Source organism: Hibiscus syriacus, unplaced genomic scaffold (assembly GCF_006381635.1).
Source record: "Hibiscus syriacus cultivar Baekdansim isolate YM2019G1 unplaced genomic scaffold, ASM638163v2 tig00110722_pilon, whole genome shotgun sequence".
NCBI lineage: Eukaryota > Viridiplantae > Streptophyta > Magnoliopsida > Malvales > Malvaceae > Hibiscus > Hibiscus syriacus.
In genome coordinates, this window is record NW_024062840.1 from 231,397 (window position 1) to 241,973 (window position 10,577).

A 10,577-nucleotide genomic window follows, 5' to 3' on the forward strand; every position below is an offset into this window, starting at 1 on the left:
CGTTTCGGGGCCACTTACACACTCATCCTTGGGTAACATGCCTTTGTCTTCTCCTAAGCTTAAGAAATTCTGCCTCACTGGGTTTTTTTTTTAATAATAAATTTGTTTAGATGCAATTTGAATTTTTAGATAAAAAAATACAAGGCTAAGGTGTACTTTAAGATTTTATTCACCTCATTATGTGTCCTTATGTAGAAAACTTTTGACGAAAATTGTCCATTAAATACTGATAAGTATATAAAAAGAAAATCAATTTCTATTAAAAACTTCAACCAACATTTTTCACAGATTTAGATATTAGCATTGTTTTTAAAACAGGACCGGACCTTAAACCGGTGTAGGTACTGGTTCACTGGTTCAATCGTAGTTGAACCGATTTATATAAAATAATATTTTTTTTAAATTTTACATAATATTCAAAGAAATATTAATATATATATATAACATTCTTTTTAAGTTCACAATATTAAAAGGTATAAAAATATCACAAGTCATAACATATATAAGTTAAATACCATAATATCAAGTGAAACAAAATGATTCAAATCAATTACAACATAATATTTAAGGTCAATACATAATGAAATTCATCAACAGCTAAATAAAAAAAGTACATAATTGATACAAGTATTAATCATCATAACAAACGACGTTGTTTGATTTATTTTTTTTATAAAAAAAACAGAACTGTGTGAACTACTTAAACCGTCAGTTCTCACCGGTTTTTCCGGTTCCCAACCGGTTCTTTAGCAGTTCATTGCAAAACTGATTTTGGAGGCTGACCGGACCGACATGCAATCGGTTTCCGGTTCAACCGGTCGAACCGTCCGGTCCGGTTTTGATAAAATTAGATATTAGCATAATCGACTAGAACAAAATGAAACTTTGTTTCAATCTTTTTTCTTAGTGTATCGTTGTGTTTTTTCAAATGAAATACGACTCTAATGCATTGTTACAATATAACAATCCGAGATGAAAAAAACCGATTTTTATTAATAAATGAAAAATACAGTTTAGAATAAAAAATCCGGTTGTCGACTGAATAACAAATTGACAATAGTTGAGGCTTGTAAGAACACAGTTTCTTTAAGATAAATTTTCGGTAGCGATCACGAAATATATCTTGTTCGAGGCTATCACCAAAAATTGGATAAAAAGAAAAGATTTTTTAAGTTGTGTAAAACCTAGTAGGTTTACACTGTATTTATAATGTTTCACATAGGAAAAGAATCGAAAACAATATATCCATAAGACAGATCTTCGGCCATTCACATGCTTGTTATCCCACCAATGTGGGATATGAGTTCTCATTTTCCTTACACAACACGATTCACATGTATCTTACTTTGAGCATCAATTTCTCATTCATCACTTAACCGTTTTAAGTATATGAGATACCGTTGTAAAGATTTCATAGAGTAGAATATGAATCAATATATTAATTATTCGAATCTCCATCTTTACCCTAAAAAAATATGCCTCAAAGTTTCCAATTTACAACAATTTTTCTAACATGTATAATAATATTTTTTATCTCATCGTCATCCAGTTCCAGGAATTGATGGGTTGTTTGATTTTTATACAAGATTGTTTGTGCTGGATAGATTAATATCCGATAATATTCTTGTTTCCCACAAGCTTCTCCATTATTTTAAATATGCCAAGAATGGAATATTTTGGGGAGTTGTGCTGAAGATAGATATGGAGGAGGCCTATGACCATGATGAGTGGTCATTCTTACAAGTGGTGATGCTCTAGGTCGGTTTTGCCCCAAGTTGGGTTACACTTATTATGCCTTGTGGGACTTTCGTTTCTTACTATGTTTGAATCAATGACACACTTTTAGCCAAAATGTGGTCTTCCCTAAGGGGATCCGTTGTCACCCTTTTTGTTTCTAATGTGCACGCAAGTTTTTCAAGCGTCCATTCTGAGCAACGAGTGATCATGTTAGGGGCATTTATGTTAGCCAAACTTGTCCTAGGGCCACACATTTGTTTTATTAGAAGTATAACAATCCGAGACAATAAAAATAAAAGGAAAAAAAGGGAATCTTATTAAATAATAAGAAATAGTATAAAAACAAATACATGATTGAAATCGAAACAACCAATTGGAAACGAGTTGAGACCTACAACTACGCAGTTTCCATAAGATAGATTTTCGGTCACTCCTTGGTGCTTGAGATCTTTGGTCATCTATCTCCCAAGATACAACAACGAGATGATCGACACACAATAGCACAACTACCGAGATCACGAACTATTCCTTGACTTCGTTTATCACAAAAAAATAGAGCACAGAAAAAACTTTTTGAATAGTTTTGAGTTGTGTTTAACCTAGTATGTTTGCACGGTATTTATAGGGATTTCATATTGTTAGAAGTATAACAATTAGAGACGACAAAAATAAAAGGAAAAAAGAAACCTTATTAAATAATCAAATATAGTATAAAAAACAAACACATGATTGAATACAAAACAACCGATTGAAAACGAGTTGAGGCTTGCAATTACGCAGTTTTCTTAAGACATATTTTCGGTCACTCATTGGTGCTCGAGATCTTTGGTCGTCTGTCTCCCAGGATACAACAACGAGATGATTAGAGCACAGTAGCACAACTGTCGAGAGCATGAACTATTCATTGTATTGCGTCTATCACCAAAAAAACTAGATGAGAGAAAAATATTTTTTGAATAGTTTTGAGTTGTTTTGAATTGTGTTTAACCTTGTAGGTTTACAAGGTATTTATAGGGATTTCACATTGTGAACAATTGGAAAATTTTGACCTAATTAAGCATTAATGAGAATCAAGCAATCAAGCAATTTCCAAAATTAATGTTTTAATTAAAGGAACCATTTACTATTTATCCTTTTAATTCCAGAATAGATTTTGAAAAGATATGCTCTATTTGAGAAAAATATCTCAAATTTGGGTTAAAATATCCGCAAGCCCACAAAGAGCCCGGTTGGTTCAGAAAATTAACGTTACCCATATTGTGCACGTCTGGACATGTACGAACCAACACCTGGTTCCACATTTTCCTCAATAACGTTTGGATCAATTTCTCATTCAAAGCTTCAAAATTATCGAATTTTTTTCCAACAATCCCCCACATGAATGAAATTGATCATTTTATCAAAACCATTTTGACTCGATGTGGTGATAGACTCTAGGATCGATAATTGCATAGGATAGGTAGATGTCCTCCTTTGAACATTCCCTTATAACAACATATTTACTTTACTAGCTGACCAATAGACGTGATGTCCTTGAACTGTTCTACCATTTATGTAAATGATGATATATTTCACACAACTACCCCTCTGACAAGAATTTTAGTTCTCGTGGGTATGTAACTTAAAGCCATGGACATTGCTTGGTTCTGCAAGAGTTTGAAAGAACTATGCCCAATAGTCTCCTTGAAGTGGGCACATTTCATAGTTACATAGATGACTTATGTTGCTTGACTCACTAAAGCACACAATGTTCATTAAAATATTTTCTTAGTTTATACCAATTTGATCAATGTTTACATCATAGGAACAAATTTGGGATAAAACCCCCCCACAATGACCGCACACGGTTTATGCAATTAGTTGTCCCTTTGAACCTAGATCTTGAATTCTTGAATCAACAAGGTAGGGTTTTCCTTCACGTAAATCCTTTAATTTCATGGGCTTTAGTCCCATTCCTTTCGATTTTTTCTCAACTTGATCTCAATATTAACCCTTTGATTAGCGATGTTATCCTTTGATCTTACAAAGTCAACAGTGATAACTCCATTTGAGATCAGTTGTCTAATGGTATTGTGTTGATGATGTATATATCTCAACTTACCATTATACATAAAGTTATGTGCTCTACCAATATATGAATATTGCGGGCACAAACTTTGGCCATTCAAGAATATCCTCCAAGAAATTATATAGTCATTCAACTTATTATCTAGACTTGTCTAGAACTACAAACGCTTATTCCATTTTGGATTGGTTATTACCATTTTCTTGAGGATTTCTATGACATGATTCTTCTTCCCAATGTGAAACATATTCACTTGTGCCTTTGATATCTTGAATATCAAATATTCAACTGGCATCAGAGTATCCTTTTAAGAAAGTATGATATTGGGATAATACAATACATACTCTTGAGCATATCTGAGATATCTCAGTTCTCTCATAATTTCTTTTTAGAGGTTTGTCATCATAACTATATCTTTGTTTCAATATTTTGTTGAACATATAAACTTATCTTTATTGATAGTCTTCGATCATCTTCCTTAGTTTTATAAGGGAATAAATTTTCAAAGAATCAAATATTCTTTGATTTTGTTATCGTGTTCTTGTGCATCTCTCGGTTCTTTAATTCACACACAAGATATCGATATGTCTTGCTATAATCTATATAGCCAATGAAAATACAATCCACTATTTTGGGGTTTATTTCGTTTCCTTCGATAATGAGATCATTATCTTTACAAGAAATCCCACATTTTTAATTAATTGTAGAAATATTTTCTACATTTGCATAACTCATATGGCGTGTTGTCATTTTTTTTCCGAAGAACCTTATTTAAAAGACAATTAATGAAAAACCAGCTTCCCCTACATGTTCTGTGATAACCCAAAACTTCTTAGCATTGCGTTCATTATTTCCTTTTATTTAAGAATTAATTCTTCCACTTTGCTACTCCATTTAATTCAGGAGAGTATGATAGTATCACTTCATGAATAAATTCTTCACCACCATAATCACCTCTTACCATCTTAATATTTTTATTAATTTGGTTTTCAACTTTTAGTTTACAAAGAATAAATTTCTCTATAGCTTCGTTTTTGCTCTTTAGCAAATATATAACAATATTTTTGTTATCATTAATTAAGGTAATAAAATATTTATTCCTTCTTGTTTGTGAAAGTAGATCAAAGAAACCCATTAATATGATAGGAATTCAATTTCCAAAGTAAATTTACTTTCAAGATCTCACTTTACAAACATATCGAGATTTTTAAGAAATAAATTTAACGATATATTTCTTTCTTTCAAAATAGAATCATACTTGGTTCTTAAGAAAATAAATTCAATCCACCGATTTATTTTCTTTTACAAAACAGGAAAATAAATTATTTGATTTATTTCCTTTTACAAACAAGAATCATATAAGATTCCAAAAACTAAATTCAATGATTTTTTTTTACAAAATAAGAAAATAAATCCAACGATTTATTCCCTAAAACAAGAAAATAAATCGAACGAGTTATTTCCTTTTTACAAAATAGAAAAATCAATCAAACGATCTATTTCCTTTTTCAAAATAGGAAAATAAATTCTACTATTTATTTTTCTTTTACATATCAGAATCATATAAGATTCTTAGGAAAATAAATTTAACAATTTATTTCCTTTTACAAAATAGAAAAATAAATTCAATAATTTATTTCCTTTTACAAAAATAGGAAAATAAATCCAACGATTTATTTCCTTTTACAGATCAGAATCATGTGAGATTCTTAGGAAAATAAATTCAACGCTTTATCTCCTTTTAAAAGATAAAATAATATAAGAAAATAAATTCAACAATTTATTTCTTTATTCAAGATTCCCGAGAAAATAAATTTAACAATTTATTTCTTTTTAAAGGATAGAATCATCCACGATTCTCAAGAAAATAAATTCGACAATTTATTTTCCTTACAAAGTTAAAATCATTCAAGGTTCTCAAGGAAATAAATTCAACAATACAAGGTTAGAATCATTCTAGATTCTCAAGGAAACAAATCAACGATTTATTTTTCTTACAAAGTTAGAATCAATCAAGATTCTCAAGGAAATAAATTCAACAATTTTTTTTCCTTACGAAGTTAGAATCAACGCAAATCCTACCGATGAAATAAATCCAATGATTTATTTCCTTTATATTCTGTTAAACGACGAGATTAGTAACAATAAAACTCGAAACAAATATATCACAACAATTGATTCTGTTAAACAAAAATCAAAAGGAATTAATTTTTTAAATTTTACTAACCCAATAATCAAAAAGAAACCATTTGCTTTTACTTTTGGTAACACAATAATAAAAAAGAACTAATCATTCGATTTTACTTTTGACAACCCAATAATAAAAAACCTTGGATTCAACTTTAAATCCGATTGTATCTACAAAATTTCTCAAAAGAAATTTAGTACAATAATAAAAAGGCTTAATACAAAATACGTTCGTGAACTTTACCTCGAAAAAAGTTTTAGTGCGTAAAGAATTTTTCATTAAAAGTAGGTATCTAACATTTTCTCTGTTATCATTTTAGGTGCCCAGACGTTAACTGCTGTTAAAAAATCCCCGTTAAGTGAAACGTGTCATGTTCTGGTATTTTTGAATTTTTTGAAAAATATTTTATATTACAAAAATAAACAGTGTCATCCCCATCCCCTCACACGTTTCCCTCCCCTTCCCCTGCCATGGTCGATACCACAGCCAAAGTCGGACTGCCACGGCGTCAACCAAATGAAAAACGTCCGACCACCACATTCGATCAAACAGTCGATTACTACGATCGATCTAAGGGATTTTTATGGTTTTGAAACCCTAAAATGAAAGTTTTCAATTACACCATTTATGGGTGTTCGATTGGTTGCGAAAGTATGTGGCTTTTAGTCGTCGGTGGTTGGTCGGTCACACACCTTTGGGTGGTCGGTTGATTAACGGCGTTGGTGGCGATCGACAGTGACAAAGGGATTAAAATAAAAGTTTTAAAAGTTTGGGGTTCTTTTTAAGATTTGAAAATTTTATGTTTTTCCAAAATTAAAAAATAGATTTTTATTTTAAATAAATTTACAAAATTACCAGAAAGTGACACATGTCACTTAACGACGGTTGTGTCGAGGCACCTATAAATGTAACGGAGAAAACATTAGGCACTTATTTTTAGCGAAAAATTCTTTAGACACAAACATTTTTCAAGGCAAAGTTTAATCACTTATTTTTGCATTAAGTCTAATAAAATTTATAGTATTTCCAAAAACACAAACAATAATTATAAATACCAAATGTATTCTTTATTCATGCCATATTTAATATTTCATATTAATAAGCCAAAGGTTACAAGGTTATAATAACATAACAATAATATCATGATTAATGCACACATGCATTTTTATAGGCAAAATCTTACCATAATGATATTCCCCAATAATACCATAATAAAGAAATAATCACATTGATTTTTTTTTAATGAAAATGAGGCCTTAGCCAGAAAACTACTTCTTTACACAGCTATAAGGAGGGCCGAGAAAATCTCTAGCCATGATACCAGCAAGCTGATCTGGTAGAGAATCGAGGACTGCAAGAGCACCATCAGGAGGAACGTCATGCTTGGCAATGAAATCAACAACATAATTTGCTTCTCGGTTGATCACAACGAATTTGACAGACCATGCTCGATGGCAAAGCTTATTAATGGCACGAACCAGGTAATATGGACTGCTGCGCATGACATTCTTAATAAGACTGTGAGCATCAATATTATCCATTTGAACAAGAACACGTTCGAAGCCATTTGACTAGGCAAGGGAGAGACCTTCGAAGACACCCCATAGCTCATCTTGGAGGATGGAGGACTGGCCTATAATTTTGTTGAACGCCAGAAGGAAAGATCCATTGTGGTCACGAAAAACCCCGCCAATGGAAGCCAAACTAGATCTGTGTGAAATCGCAACATCAGAATTAAGGCAGGCCCAATTTTGAGGAGGAGGTTGCCATTAGACTTGAACGTTCAGACAGAAGGGGTTCCACGATCAGAGATTTTGTTGCTGTGTATTGACACGCCCACCCCAAGCTGCAGTGGAACTAGCTGTGATGATCAGAGATAGACCCCCAAAAAATAGCCTATTTTCTCCCTTTCCATGCTTGCCAAATGATGGAGGAGATGAGAGTGTTCCAAGGGATAACATGGGGGAGGAAACAAACTTTCTGTGTGGAGATTAATGTCGAGCCAATCCACAAGAGTGAAATTAAAGAAATCAGGATGAGCGGTATTTTAGAGGAGCCAATTCTAGATGTTACGAACCATTGGACAATCTCGGAGGATGTGCAACAGGGATTCATTCGGATTAGAGCAAATGTGACGAGAAGAATCATTACTGAGGCCTCGTTTACAACAATTTTCCTTTGTAAGATGTCTATCCATGATATCAATACATAAAAAACATCTAACATGCTCAGGAACATCAAGTTTCCAAATCTGTTTCTATATTGGGTTCATTGTTAACCAATTAGTTTTCGCAAGGGACTTATAGGCACTCTTGACAAAGAACGTGTGATTATTTTCTTCATTCCAATAGCAATTGTCCGAGCCATGAGCGTAATTAGGAGAAAGCGTGCTTTGTAACAGAGGAATGACCTCACGAGCTAGGAGGTGATTGAGCAGATTCCAGTCCCAATAATTCTCAGCATCACAGAAATCTTTCAGCTTTAAAGTTATGTCAACTGTAACGTTCAGATTCGTCCAATGGATAAGTTTCTCCAACTCAGGAACCCAAATATCTTACAATAATTTAATAGTGTTTCCATCACCGATGCACCAAGCCAATCTCTCATAAAAGAGGGGACAAACATTCGCGATAGAATGCCAAAAAAATAGCAGTTTGGCCGCGATATAAAGGACTGACAAGGTTCGATCATACATACTTTTCTTAAAGAATGGTGGTCCAAAGCTTAGTTGGCGTTTAGACTAAATAATTACAAATCTTCATTAAAAAACAGTAATTTGATGTATGATATTCCTCAAATCCAGTCCTCTATAAGAATAAGGTTAGCAAAGTTTTCCCAAATAACTAAAAAGAGACGGTAGGATCCCGGGTTTGAGCCCCAAATAAATCGGTGAATTATAGCCTCAATTTTATCACATATAATAGCTGAGAGTCGGTAAGTTTGCATGAGATAGGCCGAAATACTGGAAAGAGTAGACCTCGCTAAAGTAATACGACCGACGAGAGAAAGCGTGCGAGATGACCAACCGTCAAGCTTCTTCAAAAAAATTTCAATAACAAAATTGTAGATGTCACTTTTGGCTCCCTTGTGACGAATAGGTACTCCTAAATAGACCCCGAGATCAGTGACCGACTGGAACCCGAACCTTGATAGCGTGGATAGCAGCAGTCAGCGTATTGAGAGAGAAAAAGACCTTTGTTTTTTTGTTGGTTAATGACATGGTTGGAATGGAGACAAAAAATGTTGAGCACATTTTCAATAACTTCTGCATGGCCGATATCAGCTTTGGCATAGATAATTAAATCATCTGCGAAAAAGAGATTGGACACAAGAGTACCACCACGGGCAAGTTGAAAAGATGACCAATTTCCGGAGGCAACAACATGGTTAATGTGATAGCTCAGTCGTTCCATAGTAAAGATGAAGAGATACGGTTATAAGGGGTCTCCTTGCCGTATTCCCTTTTTAGGTCGGAATGAGCAACTGAGAGAACCATTCCACTAAACCTACATGGAGGATGAAGTCAGACAATGCATGATAATTCGAATAAGGGACTAAAGAATACTCACATCATAAAGAGTTTATTCGATGAAATTCCACCGGAGACGATCAAAAGCCTTTGTCAGGTCTACCTTAATGGTCATCCAACCAATTTTACCCTTCTTGGGTTGCATAGAGTGAATGGTTGATAATAATATTTTCAGAGATGCTTCGAGATTTGAGGAAGCTCGTTTGATGGGGACCAATGAGATAAAGGAGAACGTGCTGCAATCGACGAACTATTATCTTGGTAATGGTCCTGTGGAGAACCAAGCATAGGCTTATAGGCCGAAAATCGACAAAAGATGACGGACTAGGGCACTTCAGAATCAGATTCAGAATTGTTCAGTTGAGATTTGGATCAAGAGGACTTCCATTGAAAACCGAAGAAACCATAGAGCAAACTGACTCTCCAACGATGTCCCAATTTTTTTGAAAAAAAAAATGGGCATGTAAACCATCTATTCCGTGAGCTTTGAGAGGAGCTATGTCAAAAATGACATTCTTGATTTCATCATTTGTAATCTTGGAATTTAGGAGAATGTAATCAACTTCGGCGATGGGGGGAAGTAGCCCTTGAATGGGTAGATGGTCGTAGGAGAACCAGCCGAAGCAAAGAGATCTTCAAAAAAATCAGCAACCTTATCCATTAGAATCTCATGATCGTCGCACCAAATGCCTTCCAAAATTTGAAGCATATGAATTGTGTTTTGTCTCCTTCGAATGACGAATTTGGAGTGAAAAATTTTGGTATTTCGATCGCCAAAAGAAATCCAGTCAACCCCCGATTTTGCTTCCATAATTGTTCCTCGAGATCAATCAGGGACTCAAGTTCTTGGAGCAACTTCGCTTCCAACTTGGCCATACTTTTGGTATATCGCGAATTAAGGCACCTTTGAACACTTCCCAATCGATCCATTAGGATCTTTTTATTTTTAGAGATGGAGCCAAAAACTTCCTATTCCATTCGGTGGTTGCATTAACAAAATACAAGATATAACATGAGATAGGCAAGGAAGAGTTCCAATTTTCTCGAACTAGCCGTTC